Here is an 18666-nt window from a genome sequence, read left to right on the forward strand (position 1 = left end):
ATCCAAATGTTACAATTTTTATATAATTTTCATTGGTAAAAAGATACTATAGGGGGATCATGGTGAATAGCAAGGGGGAAAGGTTAATATGGGAATGTAGGGGCAACTAGAGGACAGGATCATAGGAAGGTAAGGCTTTAAAAGTTTTATGAGCTCATCTGTTCCTGCACCCTACTCAAGGCAGGATCATCCCTGACTAAACCACTCCAGCCAAGTTTCAGCCTAACCTGCTCTTGAAAACTTCTAGGGATGGAGAGTCCACAACCTTTCTAGGTAGCCTGTTTCAGTGTTTGACCACCTCACAATCATAAAGTTCCTCCTAATCTCCAGGCTAAATTTCCCCTGTTGAAGCTTGAGAAACTTGTTTCTAGTCCTCTCCTCTATCTCCATAGAGAAAAGACTATCTCCATCCTCTCTATAATCGCCCTTCAGGTGTTTGAAGATGCATCTTCCCCAGACTAAATATTCCTCATACTTTCGGCCTTTCCTCCATAAGCCATGCTTCCCAGGCTTCTAATAATTTTTGTAACTTTCTGATAGATTCTCTCCAATCTGGCCACATCTTGAAGTGTGGAGCCCAAAACTGGACACAGTATTGCAGGTGAGGCTTCATTAGTAACAAATAGAACAGTAAAATCACTTCCCTTAATGAAAGTTAACTGCATTGGATCGAAGCCTGAAGAATGGTGACTAGAACTGGCTAGATACGGATAATGGGACAGAGATGGTTTGGAGGAGATAGGGCAGAAGGGGAATACACTTTGAAGGGAGAATTGGGCAAAAGAGCCATGCTCATCATAGCATTCCTTTTTCCATGAAAACCTGTAACGGAGCTAAAAATTCATGGTTTTTGCAATGCCTTTGGGATCAGCAAACACCTGTGAAATACTGGCAAAGTGCTCCCTTGCTGCCTTCCCCACTCCTTCCCTCTGCCCACTCCTCCCACCTGGTCCATGTGAAGGATGAAAGTTCCTGCTATAATCTCAACACAAGTTGCAGTGGTTTGTGCTTCAGCTCTGAAGGTCCTCTTGTGAATAAGCATTATGATACAACTTGTCTAAATCTAACCCAACCAAGGATTTGGCCCGATATAAGAGCACCCACAAAAATCCTTCACAAAAATTCTGGTCTACTACTAAATTGCTTTACTCTAAGTAGTGCATTGCTAAGAAATGTGGTCCTCGTATCTCAAATTAAGCCCCTCAAATTAGTAGTCGCTTTTTTCCCCCCACCTTTTAATTTTTGCTTCAGTGGCTTATCAGTAGAAGGCGATAATCCTTCCTTTCACCTTACATGTGAAAATAAACAACTGTGAATAATGTTCTGTTGTATAGTATCACAGAAAAGCCCAAGAAGAAGTTTGGCAGTATGTTGTCAGAGAAATAATATGTAATAAATAACGCTTGGGCTGCATATCAAACAACAGACAGAAAGCAAAATATGAATGCTCATTCATTCATTTAGCCTAGTCCAATCAATACACAAAGTGAAACACAAATGGTATGTAATTGAGAAATTAAATGGTCATAATTTTTGCTGCTCAGATGTTTGTCATCCAATAAAAGTGAGATAATGAAATTTTTGTTTCCCCCTGCTACCAGCCCCCACCATGATGTTGATAACTAAGTCAGTCATAACACTCATCCTTTAATGCTTTTATTTTTTTCTAAAATTACAAGGTGAAAGTGTTTCTTTTTTTATTTTAAATGAAAAACCAAAGTTTTTCCAAAAATGTTGAAATGTTTTGTCGCTTAGAAAAAAAAAAACCAAAAAAATTTGTAAAGTGAGATACTAGAATTTGTTGATGCATGCTGCTGTTTTAGACTGCATGCCTATTAAGAAGTTTCTTACAGTATCATGCCAAAGTGGTTTATCTAACTCCTATAATGCTATACCAGTTATATTAAGAATCTTGTGTGAGCTTTAGCTTAATTAACCATGTTGAGAATTGTCTAATAAAGGTTTCTTTCCCTTCTCCTCAAACATGTGGATTGTATATCTGTTGCATTTTTATTTCCCATTTTCAGAATGTTTAAGTGGGTACAAACAAGAATGATTTGCTAGTGTACTTCTTTTGAGAGAAGTATAGTGGAATAAACTAATGCTATAGAATTGCATATTTTAAAATGATCTGATTCTTAAATAGGATGGTTTGACATTACAGAATGGTTTTTCTCTGTATGAATAGAAACAGAGCAAGGATTGGCAGTGTATTTATTAATTTTTTTGTAGTTTTAATCAGTACATTAACTGAGTTGTGTTGGGTTTCATTAATAAAATTAACAGTCATCAAATGACAGGATTTTTGTGAGAAATGTTGTTTCTTCAAAAAGAGAATTTTTAAAAGGAAAGCTGTTTTGATGAAATGTAAATTATACAAGCAAGGAGTGGACATTTCTAAGCCTTTAATGATAATGAGGCCTTGTGGTCTAGCTGTTTTAGGTCCGCAGGATGACTTTGGCTGTGAACACATGTTCAAATGATCTGGAAAAACACTCCCAGGTTCATTTTCCTGATATAAAAGCTTATCCAGAGACACCTGAGCAGATATTTGTAATGCTAAGCCCGTGAAGAATAAAGAGCTTGCATTGCTGATGCTTCGCGGCCAAGGTGCTGTTGGGCACACACTTGGCTTGCTCTGGAGGCTCCTTCAGTCTGGCCAGAGAGATGGCAGCAGTGTATAGGGCAGCCTTGATTGTGCTGCAGGTTGATTGTGAATAGTCTGCATCAGTCAGTGTGAGATTGCAAAGGGGGCGTGTTTTACTTCCTGCATGGTTGGAGCTGTAGAGTCTAGACTGAGTGATACACTGTCTCCCTGGACCTGGTGCTGGGAGCAAAGCATGCAGGGATGCTGGAGGACAATGTTGTAGCTTCTCTCAGAAGGTATATGTACAGAAGCTTACTCTCCCAGGAGACAATCTCCTGGGATCCATTTAACACTGATTATTCCCAGGTTATTTTTCTCCTGAAGTGGCCATGTTTGCTCTGGGAGAAAAATCCTGAACATGTCATGGTTTCTCCTGCAGCAGCTCTCCCAAGTGAAATTGAATGTTGGTACATGGCTCTAGTTAGTCAAGCATCCTCTTTAAGGGACACAACATTGTAGTCCTTTGGCTTACAGTTTAAAGAACATGTGCTTTAAAACCTTTGTGAAGCTTGTGTGCTATTTGCTTCAACTACCATAGTTACTATTTACCTTAGACAGTATAAGAAGTGTACAGATTGTGAATGGGGTAGGAGGAATAGTGTGCATTTCCCTCCTTCGGCACTCTTAGGTGCTCATTGGACTTAAGTCTGATGGGTTTTTTTAATGTCACACTTATTTTGGAGGTAGCCACTGCTTTTTGCTCTTTTCTCTCAAATGGCTAGCAAGAGACCTTTCCCTTTATAATTACAAAGTACCCAGTGTCAGGTGCTTCATCTCAGTTTTGTTAGGTGATCATTTCTCACACTAGCTGAGCGCTGTTGCTTGGTTACCAGCCTATCAGAGCAGGCTGGTTCTTCTGTGTGGTAGCTAGTTTGTCCAAGGCTGCTCCATAGGAACAAAAGATCATCAAGTATTTAATGATCTTCTGTTGCTAGCCTTATTTTCCCTATCTTTTCAGAATTTCAGTCCAATATGGAGATAACAATATACAAGGTACTGATCAACCTTAGCTTTATAATGGCATTTACAGTTTGATACAAGTATATACAAAGCTTATAAAGTCATATATAGATTCCCAAATGGCCACATCACTATGTGAAAGCACTTGGTTACAAAAGTGTTCAGGTGAAGCATGAGAATTAAATAGACCTGGATAGTTTTGTAACAATCAGGGTGCAGGATGAAGACAAGTCAAGATAATTACTTAATCTGTTCACCGGATCTTTCTGTTTATCTTTCAACTTCACATAACATAGTCACCAAGCAATATATTAATTTACCATACATGCCCACACATTAACCTAGATCAGTGATTTTCAACTGGGATCTTTTCAGAGTTGCTGCACAGTATTGCTCAATGTTAGCTTTGTTAGGTACAGAAATGTCTACACCTCATTCACAAGATAAGTCTAGAAATTCCAAAAAAAGTGTCACAGTTTCACACAAATCATTGTTTCTTTCAATGATGACTTTTCCTATGGTGATTTTGTATTTATTTTATACATGTATGGTCATCCTGTGTGTCTCTGCGGCACATTGTGTAGATTGTAAAGGGGGTGTGTTCTGCTCTCTGCAGCTCTCCCAAGTGAAACCACAAGTGTACAGATGTTCAGGCTTTTCCTCCCAGGATAAAAATGGCTGCTTCAGGAGAAATATAACCTGGGAACAACCAGGGTTAAATTGCACCTAGGAGTTTCTCCTGGGACAGCAAATGCCTGTACATGTCTCTCTCAAAAGAGAACATAGTCCTCCAGCTTCTCCTCCTCCCCCCAGGGAAACAGTGCATGTCATTTACTGGACGCTGCTGCTCCAGAACACTTGCCCCTTGCAATCCCCACATTGTACTATTGAGAAACACAGACTAACCATGGGCAGTCTGGGTTATGCAGTCATGGCTTCCCTATGCCCTTCTGCAATCTGTCACCAGGCAGACTAAAGGAGCCTTCAGAGCACACTGAGATGTGTGGACAGGGTGCCCCGGCTGGACAGTGTCAGCACTGCAAGCTTTCCATTCTTTAGATCTTCAGCATTTGAATGTCTGTACCCCTGGCAGGGTAAGTTTCTCTACCCAGAGAGCAAACCTGGGAGAATTCTCCCAGGTTATTTGACTGTGTGTATGCAGCTTATGTTCCCTTCTGAGAGAAGCTGCAGCACATAGGACATTTACTTTCTAGGAGAAACTGTCCTAGGAGTAATTTAACTCTGGTTTTTTCCAGGTTAGTTTTCTCCTGAAGTAGCCATTTTTACTCTGGGAGAAACATTGAACATCTATATATTCATGGTTTCATGGTTTCTACAAGGAGAGCAGTGATTCTCCCAGGAGAAACTGAATTTCTGTAGAAGACCTATGTTTATGTAAAGTACTTCAAGAATTGGATTATCTGTAACTTCTCTTGAAACCAAAACAAATCTTGCTGCTTAACTATAACTGCCTGTTTGGATATAGTCTGTTCTTGCTAAGAAATTTTTTTTTTTTAAGTCCCTTTTTAACCAGGTCCTTTAAAAATATATAAAACATTTTTCGGATGTCTGTATTATCCCTATACACTTTTCTATTTGTATGCAGTTTTTCTCAGGTGCAGAAAACTCTTCCTTGTGACTGCAGAACCACAAAATTATATTCTTCCCTTACACTATACTTGGCTAAACAGCTAATAAGGATTTCAGCAGACAGTTCTGCCTTAGGGCTGATAATAGGAGGGTTTCCTGTGTCTACTAAAGAACAAATGGGAACACGGTTGAGTTCTAAGAACAAAATAATTAGACTCTTCTGAGAAAAAGAACTCTGTTCAGTGGAGTAAACCAAAAGAAAAACAGTAATAAAAATATTCACTGCTGTTAAAGTGAAATGAGCATCTAATAACTTATTTACGCTGTTCATAGAATGTTTTAAATTGCTCAGCTGACAAAAAATAAATGCAGATAATGATTTGCATGAAGGGAGAGGGAAGAAGTAGCTAATTTATGTCATTTTTAACTGAGTGGAAGAACAGTAGCCATCTGAATGTTCTCTTCACCTCTCCAAAAATGCAAATAGAAGAACTTTTCATATTCAAAAGTATTAAAAGTTGCTCACAACTAAAGCTGAAAACAGTTCTTGTCACTTTGTAGCAGAATAAATATAGCTGACATCTTCTGACAATAATATCTGATACACTACTAAAAGTAAATGCTTCCAGGAGTAGAACATGTTGTATTCTCCTTCACAGTCCTCTAAAATAGATTTTTATGAAAGCTTATCTTTTTCCCTGTTCTTGAGTAAGATTACAGTATGCAGTACAGAACTTCTGAATATTGTGTTCAGATGCACACACCTTGGATGGTAAGACTCAATGGGACGCACTTTCAAAAACATATTTTAAACAAAACAAGTTCAAAATTAAGGTGGGAAATTCTGCATCCTAATCACTAGATTTGCACTAGGTTCCTTTCCACCTTTATTTGTCCAGGAGGAAAAATTAGTGTAGCCCATGAAACATAAAACAAAAAAAATTTTGAGTAGGTCCTTGGAACAGACCAAATATAAAAAAGTCGGCCACAACAGTAATGGTATTACTGAGACCTTATATTACTGTTAACTTCATCAAGTGTATTAAGCATAATTTGAGAAATCTAGCAGACAGTGATTTAGCAACTAAAATGGAACAGCATTCTTTTTATAAATCCTGCAATTGTGGGGCTAAAGAATCATGATGTGACAAAAGCAATACATGTTATGAACTTGTTTATTCTTGTACTTTTTTTTTTATATCAAGGTCTTCATGAAAAGGTTTTGAGCATTGTCCAAAATTACCACTATGTTTTAGCTTCATTAGGTCTACCTGGACAGGTCCAGGGACTATATAGATTGTATATCTCCATCAGAGTTGTGTATGTCCAGTGAAGCTAGCTTCAGAGGGCAGTGGTTAGTCCAGGGGCAGGCAATTATTTTGAGCGGAGGGCCGCTTACCCAGTTTTGGCAGGCTGTTGAGGGCTGCATGGGTAGCCCTGTCCCGTGACGGGTGCCCCACCTCTGGACAGGTGCCCCACCCCCTGGTCGCCATCTTGGGACCAACGTCCCAATGTCTTGGGACCAATGTCCCAGGGTCAGCACCAGTGGGGCCCAAAGCAGGGAACAGGATGGCAAGGGTCTGTGGAGCTGGGCTGGGCTGCACCAGCAGGGAGGGGGGAGCTGGCCTGGCTCCATAGAGCCCCTGCCAGCTGGGACCCCACACTCCTGCCAACCTGCTCTGGGCCCCATTGGTGCTGGCCCTGGGACATTGGTGTGGGCCCCGTGCTCCCGCTGGCTCCCTGCCCGCTCACACCCAGTGCCCCTCAGCCCTGTGGTACAGGCAGGGGGCAGTGCTCAGCCCTGACCCCCTGTTCACCAGCAGGGAAGAAGCTGGTGCTGAGCATGGTGAAAAGTGGCCCCTCGCCTGCCCCATGGCTGGCACCCCACGCTGCAGCTGCTTGCAGCCCACGTGGATCTGTCTGGAGCAGGCACAGGCAGTCCCAGGCGGGCTGCAAGTGGCTACAGTGTGGGGCGCTGGCCATGGGGCAGGCGAGGGGCACTTTTCCCTGTGCTCAGCACCAGCTTGTAACCCACCCCACTGCAAGCCTGGAACCATTTTTGACAGGAACCAAGGTCAGAGAAATATTAAGTTTTTACATTTTTTTTAGGGGCCCTGCCGGCTGGATAGAATTGCCTCGTGGGCCGAATCTGGCCCACGGGCCGTATTTTGCCCAGCCCAGGGTTAGTCTAATACTTGGGTGTTCCTAGCATTGCAGAGCAGAGTGAGAAAATGCCCTGGGCAGATGTACTGTTTGAAATGCTCCAAACACCTTTTGAAGCTCTCCAAACAGTGAGTATACAGATGTGCACATCTCAAGCAGTGCTTCATAAATGGCCACAGTACTTCAGATATGATCCTCAAAAAGTGAGGGATGTTTTTGATGTGGCTTTTTTAAAAAACATTTGTACACACTATAGAGAGCAAAAGGAGGTTGCTTGGTCCTTGGGCATCCCACAGTGATCTGATTCTTCCTCTTCTCCCCCCTGTGGGGGGAAGCAGGGCAGAACAGACAGCTGAGCAGTCTCCTGCATGCTCAGTTGTCTTTGGGAGCCTTGTCTGCCTCAGCATCCAGAGACTCTTTGGGTGACTCTGATGTCTTTTATTAGACTAAGTATTTGGTCCTTAGACCAACACAGCTACAACCTACACTCCTGTAACATGGAGGCTAAGGGGCATTAAAAAAAAATCCTTCCCTCCAGCACTCCTGACTGGATAACAGAATTCCCTGCATGATTCTTGGCATCCAGTATCTGGAGGCTCTGGTCTCTGTGCTCATTGGCTATTTATCCTGTCTACCCGTCCCCAGGCAGGTGGATTACAGAGTATTGTGGTGGGGATAACAGAGGACCAAGCAATTCCATATCATGTCCTCTGGTTGGAGACCACTGGAACTGCATATTATTGTGGTGATTTTTGAAGTACTTTAGGGGGATATGGTTGGGAGCTGCAGGTATGTACATCAAGGAAAAACTCCTGAATATGAAACAGAATTGAGTACTACAAATGCATGGTCTGAGGGAGGGCTCAGTCATCTGGCCCACTTGACTTAGTACTACTCATTGAGACAAGAGAGATCAATATGGCTTCCCAAGGGAGACCAGCAGAGAGGACTGTGAGTATTACAGGGGACTGGTATAGGATACAAATGAGAGCTGGTCAGTTTTTTTTTTTCCAACTGAACAGCTCTCAGTCAAAGTGCAAATTCAATGATCTTGAAACTTTGTGTGGGATATGTCAGCTCAGTAACAAACTTTCAATGGAAACAAAAGCCGTTAGATTGGTTGGCTTTCTGCCTGTCTAGCAAGCAGTTCTAGCTCCAAACTTAGCTCTGTTTTCGTGGCAAGCTTCCTGGCTTACTTCTGTCTAACTACCAGGTGCCTGAGGTTGTTGTCCCATCTTGCCTGCCATATTGCCATGACAGGTTCTCTGGATTGTCAGTCTCTACCTTTTTGTATCTGCAGCCTCCTCAGGCTGCCTACTTTTCCAGGCAGCCTTAAACTCTGGACTGTCTTTTTTATCCTTGTGCCTGCTTTCTTTGTAGCACAATAAGAAAATAATAAAACACAATAAATACTAGTGGGGACCTGTGAGTTCTTTTGAATCCCCCCTCCCCCCTTCCCACTTTGTTACAGTAATTACTTAAGAATTGAGAATATATTTTTGGTCTTGAGAATATATATTTTTGGTCTCATTTCTTTTGTTAAGCCTCCTTCCTTTGAAACCAGTATTGTTATAACCTACTCACTCTCTGTAGGAATTAGGACAGTAGGACTGGAAGGGAGCTCATGAGGTCATCTAGTCCATCCCCCTGCACAAGGCAGGAGTAGCCCTGACTAACCTATCCCAGCCAAGTTTGTCTAACCTGTTCCTTCAAAACTTCCAAGAATGGAGATTCCACAGTTTCCCTAAGTCGCTGATTCCAATTCTTAACCACCCTCATAGAATATTCCTCCTAAAATCCTACCTAAATTTTCACTGCCGAAGCTTGAGGCCATTACTCCTAGGTCTGTCCCCCTACGATCACAGAGAAGCCCATCTTCACCCTCTCTCTAACTTCCCTTCAAGTGTTTTGAAGACTGTTATATCTCCCCTAGTTCTTTCAGCCTTTCCTCATAGACCAGTCTTCCCAGACGCCTAACCATTTTTGTTGCTCTTTACTGGACTCTTTCCAAATCATCCAGATCCTTTTTGAAGTGTGGGGCCCAGAACTGGACAAAGTACTCCAGGTGATTTCTTATCAGTGCTGAATAGAGTGGTAGAGCTGCTTCGCTTGATTTGCAAGCGACATTCATTTTAATATAACCCAGTATGGTGCTGCCCTTTTTTTGCAACAAGAACATACTGTTGGCTCTTTCAGGTTCTGGTCTACTGTTAACTCCCAGGTCCATCTCTGCAGTGCTCCAGCCTAGCCAGTCATTCTTCAGTCTGTATTTGTGCATGAAGTTATTCCATCCCAAGTGCAGAACTTGCATTTGTCTTTTTTGCATTTCATGTGGTTGATTGTGGACCATTTCTTCAGTCTCTCTAGGTCATTCTGGATCCTAGCCCTGACCTCCAGAACACCTGCAACTCTACTCAGTTTGGTATCTTTCACTCAGTTTGATCCCCAGATGCTAAAAACTGACCTACATTTTTGCATGTATATTTCATTGTGTTCATAATTACAATTTTAATTTTTTGTCCAGTGTCCATCATTCATTTACAATGTGTTTATTGTTGAAGTTATCTAATGTTAGGGTTCTGGACCATAAAACTGACTGCTAATTGTATTGCTACATGTAATGGGCTGTGTAATCCTTCATTTCTTGTTGTTCTTACAGTTCTCTTTAGAGCCCCCTCATTAGTAAAGGAATAGAGAACTTATTGGTTTCACATTTTATATTATCAAGCAATTCAGTAGATTTATATAAATTAGGTAATGCCCAGGTATTTATTGTCCCAATAAGGTGTTTAGGACATGCCATTATATTTTCAGTCTTTGTAGTATTTTTTTAAGGGTAATGTAAAGGAGCAGTGAAACATGCACTCCTGTAGGGTTTGGGTTTTCTGTGTCCATGGTTATGAAGATCTGGAAGCAGGAGGGTTGACTAACAATTGCATTATAAAAAAAAAAAAAAATTGTTGCTAGCCACCTTCATTCTTTTCAACTTGGATTCATAACCCATCCTTGCTTGTTTGTGGTGACAGAGGCATGGTGAGATCTGTTTAATTTAAATGTAACAGTTTGTTCATGTCATTCCATTGACTCTTATGGAACACAAAATCTTTTTTATATTTTTACATGATACTTCAGACTTGTAATAAGACAGTGTTCTGTGTGGGTAATTCTCTAGTAGAATGGGTAATTCTCTACTTTAAAACCAAGTTGCTGAGTTAAGTGGGATACATATATCTAACAAATTTACTGTAAAGAAATAATTTTGGTTTAAACACAGAAATAGAAATCAGGATCTTCTCTGTCCATCTTCGTAATGGTAGCCAGCCACATATGATCCTGGCTAATACTGCTAGCCACTACACCTGTGCCCATGAAAATTTAATTTAATCTCTGTGCTTTAGGCATCTCCCATTTTATAAAATGTGGTAAACTGCTATCTGGAGGGTATTTATCTGCAAGTAAAAAAAGATCAAATTACTTCTTAATATTAAAGCATTTGTACATTTGTATTTTGGTAACTTTAGGTTTGGCAACCATTCTGAACAGGGATGTATCTATCCCTGTGGGATTGTGAATTTCTATGAAAATGTGACTGGGAAATGTGTATATATTCCTCATATTCTAAGAGTTGCAGCAGTAAGAATCACCAATAAGTCTACTGAACTTCAGCATATCAAAGGGCAGTAGCAGGACAGACATTCATTCTGTTAGCAAGATCTCTCAAAAATTCCTAGGGATGTAAACATTTAGTCCATGGCTTTAAAGTGGTATACACCTTTTTTATATTACATATATCATATTTTTCTATTATAATGTTATAAAATTATAATATATATTATAATATAATACATATAAAAGCTTCCACACCACAAATTAGTTGAATATACTTCACTCATCCTTCTAGGATCCCAGGTCAAGTCTGAACTAATAACTGTATGTAGTAATGGTATAATTACAATTACCATCTTCTCTTTTTCCACATTGCTCAAAAAAAAAAAAGAGAGAGAGAGAGAGTGAGAGGAAAGTTTGGATTCTGCCCCTCTCAAACTAGGGCTTTTTGGACCCAGGGTTTGGATTCCCTATGCCATATGAAATTTGATTTGAAAACTGCAGTTCTAACTTGGCCTTTTAATGAGCCTGGATTTTGGCCTTGTATAAGGCTATAAATGGTTTCCATTTCATTAAGGTATTTTTTGCGATATGTATTGATATGGGAGTTTAGGTTGATGACAATATGGTGAATCTTGGGCAAAATTATTTTGGGTACAAAAGTTTTGGGGTTTTTTTTTATTTTAGAATTTTAGTGCATTCAGCCATTTGTGCCTTTTTCTTGGGTGATTGATATTCCTGTGGGATTTTGTAAGGGCAATGGCAGCTTAGAAACCTTACGGATATCAACATGTATTTTCAAAAGTAGCAATTTGCCCAAATATAACTGAAAAATTTGGGGTTGACTTGCTATCAGATCCGTATGGTACTGAACAAAGTGATGGTGCCTTTCCCTTTAACAGGGAGAATTAAGAGAGCGCTGCTTGTATCTTAGACATCTTTATCTTCTTGCCTAGGGTCTTGAATCTTTCTCTGGATTCAAGAGAATCCAGTCTTTCCTAACAGTATCAATGAAAGTCCACATGGGTGCGTAGAACGAGGTAGTGATCTGAGGACCTGATAAGCAATCTCTCTGACGTGTTCTGAATTTGAACTCTAGGCATTGGAAATGTTGTCTATCACTTGGGATTCTAAATCTGAATGTCAGATAGGTGCCTTCATTCCATTTAGTAGGTAGTTCCTGACTGCCACTACTATCTTTCTTCAGCCTTGTATGTGGTGGTTGTAGATTTCCCCCCCCCCGCCCCCTTCCCCTCCTAATATATCTTAAGAGCTATAAAATCTTGCCTTTTTGATCAAGGAGGTATATTTTAATCCATTTCATCAGATGAATCCTGAAGCATTCTTAGCAATAGTACCTGTGCTAAGAGCCTGAAATGATTGCTTGCTTCTATCTGTGCCTGAAATATTCTGGTTCTACTTCTTTTGGATAACATATGCTGCCAAATACAATCCCTATTCCTTAATCTGTGTCATTTTGGAAACGTTGGCATCCTGCCTCTGCATTAACAACGAGAGATTTTATCTGTTTGGTATGTATAGTTCTTCAGACATCTAACCTACTTCTAGCTTTTTTGCTCTTCAGAGTAGAGTAATGGGCAGCAGAGTATTTTGAAATTGTTATATATTTATGAATAAAAAGCTAGCCGTTTCTATTTCTTTTTTTTTATAACTTTGAAGTAAAGATGAGCAAATGCTCCATGGATGTGAAGAAGACCCAATTTGGATTCTGGAAGTGCATGAATCTTGTTTGCATTGCACATATACCCACCTCCTCTCTACACCTCTTACCAAATTCTTTACACAGTATACTTGCGCACTAACTTTTTAGACTGGACATTAGGAAGAACTTCTTCACAGTTCGTTAGACTGGACATTAGGAAGAACTTCTTCACAGTTCGAGTGGCCAAGGTCTGGAACGGGCTCCCAAGGGAGGTGGTGCTCTCCCCTACCCTGGGGGTCTTCAAGAGGAGGTTAGATGAGTATCTAGCTGGGGTCATTTAGACCCAGCACTCTTTCCTGCTTATGCAGGGGGTCGGACTTGATGATCTATTGAGGTCCCTTCCGACCCTAACATCTATGAATCTATGAATCTATAACACTTTCTGACATGTAGAACTGGTTGTAAATTTTTAAAAATATCATTAAATCATGTGTGCATGAAAAAATGAATTCTTAATATGTACCAAGATCTTAAAACACTTTTTTTTTCCCCTTTTTTTAGTGTTGGAGCCTACTTTTGTTGGATGTTGTCTTCATAAATGTCTGACTTACTACATAGGTAAGAGATTATTTAAATCTTGCTCCTGAAAAAAAACTCTTCAGAAATGTGATGTGCATATGTCAGTTAAATTGGGATGTGGAAAGATATATCCGCATACCTATCTTTTATGGATCTGAGCCCAAAGTAAATCAACAGGATGTAAATATAAGCATTATTACAGAAGCGGGAATTAGTCGTCCAAGGAATCTATTGTCCTGCAGGTATTGTGCTTTGTCCACTTATTGTTTGAAGTATGTTTTATCATAGTTGCATAATCTTTTTTTTCTATTGCAGTGAAGACCCAGAGTTTCACTGTATATTGAAAAATGATACCTGCCACTTGTTGGCATGAGAACTGGAATTGGTGTTGATGGGACCAAATAAGCCTAATAAAAAAAATTCAGGATATGCAAGCTGATACTTAGCTCATTCTCCTGCAAGTTGCTACAACTCCATGTACAAACAATGGGGAATGGATTTCAGAGGCTGAAACTCAGCCTCTTGTGATGGAAACAGAATGCTCCCTTCTTTTTACTGACTCAAATTAGCAGCTCTTCTTCCTACAATTAGGCTGGGTACAGACATTTGGGGAGGTTAGATGGAGTTAAAATTAGTGACCTGATCTAAGGTAAGTTAGGATGGGGCTAGCAGGGGGATTGGGGAGGTTGGGAGGCAAGCAGGCTCAGCGGGGATTGGGGATCCACAGGGGGATCAGGAGGGCAGGCAGGATCTGTGGGAGGAATAAGGGGGGCAGACAGCATCTGTGTGGGGGATCCCTCCTGCATCTCTCCCCACTGGGACTTCTTTTCTTGGTTCCTGGTGTGTGGGCCGGGAGCGGTCCGAGGCCCTCGGGGGCGCGTGGCGGACTGTGGCCAGCAGCCCTGGCATGCGGGTTGGGGAATGCAGGCCGGCGGACTAGAATTAGGCACGGACGCGTAGTGGTTGATTAAAGATTATTTTACTTACACTGTAGATGGTTGCGGTGCAGGCAGGAAAACTTGCTTGAGTTGCAGTTACAGATAGGAAAGAAGAGCGAACAAGAGTTCTAATCTCGCGAACTCTAGCCCAATCCGGCTGAAGGCTCTAAAACCGCGAGCCCGTCGTGTCAACCGAAGAAAACAACTCGGAGAAGAGCTCTGCATACACTCACACGAAGTTTGCTAGGCTTCGTGGAACTTGCGCACAGGGAAGGGGTTCGTGGAGGGATTGCGCTCGGCGATGGGGAGAAGCCAGAGGTTGATCAGACCCCTATAGCCTTCTTAAGGTACACGCTGGGTCCGTTAGGCTCTGCAGCGCTTAGAGTTCTTCACGAGATGTGAAGTCCTCCTCCTCCAGATGGTTGTGGAGTCCTCCAACTTGGGCGGAAACCGCTCAAGCCTCTTATACGGCTAGCAAGCCAGTCGCTAGCTGCCACTTGGGAATAATTTAGAACTGGCCAATAGTGGGACACAAATTTGCATGCGGGTGGCGGGAACCTCTTTGCACCGGGGTTTTCTCTTTGCAACTGAGAAATGCACCTTGCAAAGAAAGCTCCTCGTGGCGGGAAATAATTTAGCAGTGCCGAAGCACGCACACACAAAATCACACCCTTGGGTTGTGACACCTGGCATCAGCAAATGCTGGTAAATCTGGTACCAGGAGCAGCTTGCAAGATGGGGAGGTGTGGTCTGTAGCAGAGGCGGCTAGGGGGCTAAAAATAACCCAGTGCCAGAGTAAAAGCACAGCTCCAGGGCTAGGGCTATCAGCTGTACTTTCCCAGTCGTGGGGCTGCACTGTGAACTGTATGGAAGTTCAGGAAAGTTAGGTTGGTCTACAAATGGCCAACCCAATCTAAATTAGACTACTTCAGAGTTAGGATTCATTTAGATGAAGTTGGCCATTCTTAGACCAATCTAACCTTCCTGGAACTTCTGTACAGTTTGCGCTTAGATGGACCTTACTAGACCTCTAAGTTACCTGGGCAAACTAAGTTAGATCAGATGTCCTTTTTTAATGCAATCTAACTTCCCCCTAACTCCCACAAATGTCTGTATGCATCCCTAGCCTCCTCCCCTGCTGATGAGAATTCCCTTCCTATTTCAATCCACTTTACGTGTTGCTGATTACCATGTAAAAAAGAACCTGTTATTCATCCCTGTCTATATTTTGGTTTTGTCATAAATGAGCTTGTTCTCATTAGGAAGATTTGCTGTCACTCTCCTGTTCTCCTGGTTAACTCAAAAGGTGGTGGGTGGATAGACTTGCCTGTGCTACTTCTACATTTCCACAAGATGTCATTGTTATTGAAAATTAGAGACTCATGCAAGTACTACTTGTCTCTTAGTTCAGTCACTCTAGTATACTGAAATGCTGCAGGTTGGCTTCAGATACTTAATGGTATTGTTCACTCTTTTAAATGAGATCTGAAGTGTTTTATGAAGCTGCAATAAACCTACAGCTCAGTGCATAAAAAGTTATTTGGCCAGTTTCCAGAGAAATCTGGCATATTAGAGTAAACTGGAATATGTTTTTCCTTTCTTGACTTGCCTGATCTATGCTTAATTTTTAGAAACAAATTTCAGCCCTCGTGAAAGGGACCAGATTGTCAGCAGTAGAAACCAAAGTCTTCTGTTTAATCATAGAACAAGTACAGCATAAGCAACATCAGTGCAAGCTGTCCTCATCATGTACCTCAGACTTGTGGGGCCATCTGTAGAAGGTGAAAGAGTAATTAATTCTCCACGGCTATCAGTACTTGGCTTCTTTGCTGAGCTCTCTAGGACTGCCAGTTGGTGACATTGTGTGGCTGGACTTACCCTAGTAACTCATTTCACACTAAAATGAGGCCACTGAGTAGCAAGCAGATGGAAACAACTTTCAGTCTCTGTCAACCAGTTTCATATTCATGCCAGTAATCATGACATGAAATGCTTTATATATGAATTATATCTAGAAGAGATAACTAGAGCCATAAATAGTTTGCTAATACATGGTAGCCTCCTGTTAAAAATCCATCAAGTCTCATTTTTTACCATCTTTAAGAATGGGTTTCAGATAAAAATGGAGCCCTTGAGCCTATGTTGTAAACAAAGGGCATTAATTATAAAGTTGCTATAATGGGGGAGGCCATGAGTGTTGGTTACAACTGGTAGGCACTAACCTTCAGGACTGCCTTAGATTGTACAGTGTGAATCTTAGCATTGTTTTACTGTTTTTTTTCTCATAGTTGAACAACTGTCATTGGAGGTCCTTCTAAAAATGTGATAAATGAATACAAAACTTTTTACTTGTGCTACTGCATATCAATAACTAAATTTTTGTGTACCATATTTTCTTGCATATTACTTTCAGTTTTTTTCCCTCAAACCAACTGGGGAAAATCAGAGTGTAAATTATTTGTGAAGACAAGGCTCCTCATACATCCAGACTTTGGTGGGGAGAGCAATGTCAGAGTTAATTTCCACGACTCCCAAAGCCCCCCCCGCCATCTCCCCTCCACCACCAAATGTCTGACCCCATGGGAAATCTTTCCCCAACAGTGCACTGGATTGAGCTGGACCCCACATACTGGTTTTGAAGCCATGTGCCAGTTTGGACTTAGTGTGCTAAGTCTAGGACCATGTACCGGCCCTAGAGCCAGCGTGCAGGGGCAGACCTGGCATGTGACTTCCAGTGCTGCTGTGGCTATGTCAGGTATAGCCTCGAAGTCCCCAGCTCCACTGTGTGGCCTGTGGCCAAGCTGTCAGCTCTGGTCCCCAGTCCTTGCACATTGTTCCCCACTCCCAAGCCCCAAACCCCGCTCCATATGGCCCCTGTCTCCAAAACCCCCAGCCCTGGCACATGGCTCCCAAGTCCCCAGCACACAGCCCTTTGCCACCAAGCTCCCTGTCCCAGTATACAGCCCTGAGTCCTAATGCAGGGCTCTTGATTCTTAGTCTGTTGACTCCTAGTTCAATGCCTTAACTCAAAGGTAATGTCTTATGACAATGCTTCCCTTGCAAAGCAGACTGTGTGCAGCATAGCCTGATATTTGGTGAATTTGCAGCTGATTATAGACCTTCCTGTCCCCTTAAACGTTTAGAATTATGGTGATAGTTTTGTTTTTATTAAACTTCAGTGCAACATAAGGAGAGGCTAATGATGTTTTAGGATTAACTTGAGAGATCTTTTACAACCCTTTATTTTACAGGAGGATTCCCCATGGTGGAAGAAATCACATAACGTTTTCTGTGTGTGTTTTATACAAGGGGTCTCTGTTTGTATGTACAAGATGCCTCATTTGCAAGTCTTGGAAACACTTATTCTTGTAGTATTTGTTTTTAAGAAAGGAGAGAATAATATCTTACTTGGCCTGGGGACGGATAAAATAAAATAGGACTATTATGGAGGGATGACTGTCACTCCACAATTAAGGCTTGAATATTTTAAATGAATTGAAATGACCTGCTTGATAGCATGGAAGCAGAAAGGGATCTTGGAGTCCTAGTGGACTCCAAGATGAACATGAGCCATCAATGTGATGAAGTCATCAGAAAAGCTAACTGCACTTTATCATGCATCAGGAGGTACATGACAAATAGAGCCAAGGAGATGATACTGCCCCTCTGTCGGTTGCTGGTCAGACCACAGTTGGAATACTGCGTGCAGTTCTGGGCGCCGCACTTCAAGAGGGATGTGGATAACCTGGAGAGGGTCCAGAGAAGGGCTACTCGTATGGTTAAGGGCTTGCAGGCCAAGCCTTATGAGGAGAGACTAGGGCACCTGGACCTCTTCAGCCTCAGCCAGGAAAGGTTGAGAGGCGACTTTGTGGCTGCCTATAAATTCATCATGGGGGCACAGAAGGGAATTGGTGAGGCTCTACTCACCAAGGCGCCCCTGGGGGTCGCAAGAAATAATGGCCTTAAGCTATAAGAGAGCAGATTTAGACTGGATGTTAGGAGGAACTTCTTCGCAGTTAGAGTGGCCAAAATCTGGAATGGGCTCCCAAGGGAGGTGGTGCTTTCCCCTACCCTGGGGGTCTTCAAGAGGAGGTTAGATGGGCATCTGGCTGGGGTCATCTGAACCCAGCACTCTTTCCTGCCTATGCAGGGGGTCAGACTCGATGATCTGTTGAGGTCCCTTCTGACCCTAACATCTATGAATCTATTTATAGTTGAAGGCCAGAAAGGAACATTTGATGGTGCAGTATATCACAGGCCAGCTTTCATCCATTTGGTCCTCATAACTTATCCTTTACTTTGACAAGGCTTCCAGCTTTGATTTGAAACCATCAAGAAATAGTGAATCCTACAGTCCCCTTGGCAATTCAGTCTCTTGTTGATAGTTCTTGGTGCCAAATTAGTTTGGACAATTTGTTTGGCTCCAGTTAAGAGCTATTATGTTGGTTATGCCATCCTTTGCTAGAATGAAGAGCTCTTTAATACATGGTATTCTTCTACATTTTCTTCCAATTATACAT

The 18666-nt window shown here is 41.7% G+C and overlaps 1 protein-coding gene across 1 annotated transcript in view; it reads left to right on the forward strand.

Moving 5' to 3' along the window:
* Positions 1–18666, forward strand: part of MARCHF1 (membrane associated ring-CH-type finger 1) — a 501421-nt gene that overhangs the window by 19287 nt on the left and 463468 nt on the right. The window contains exon 2 of the mRNA XM_019481434.2: positions 13191–13247. The gene's annotated coding sequence lies outside the window, so the exon portion shown is untranslated. The remainder of the gene's footprint in view (positions 1–13190; positions 13248–18666) is intronic.

This window comes from Alligator mississippiensis, chromosome 2, assembly GCF_030867095.1.
Source record: "Alligator mississippiensis isolate rAllMis1 chromosome 2, rAllMis1, whole genome shotgun sequence".
Lineage (NCBI taxonomy): Eukaryota > Metazoa > Chordata > Crocodylia > Alligatoridae > Alligator > Alligator mississippiensis.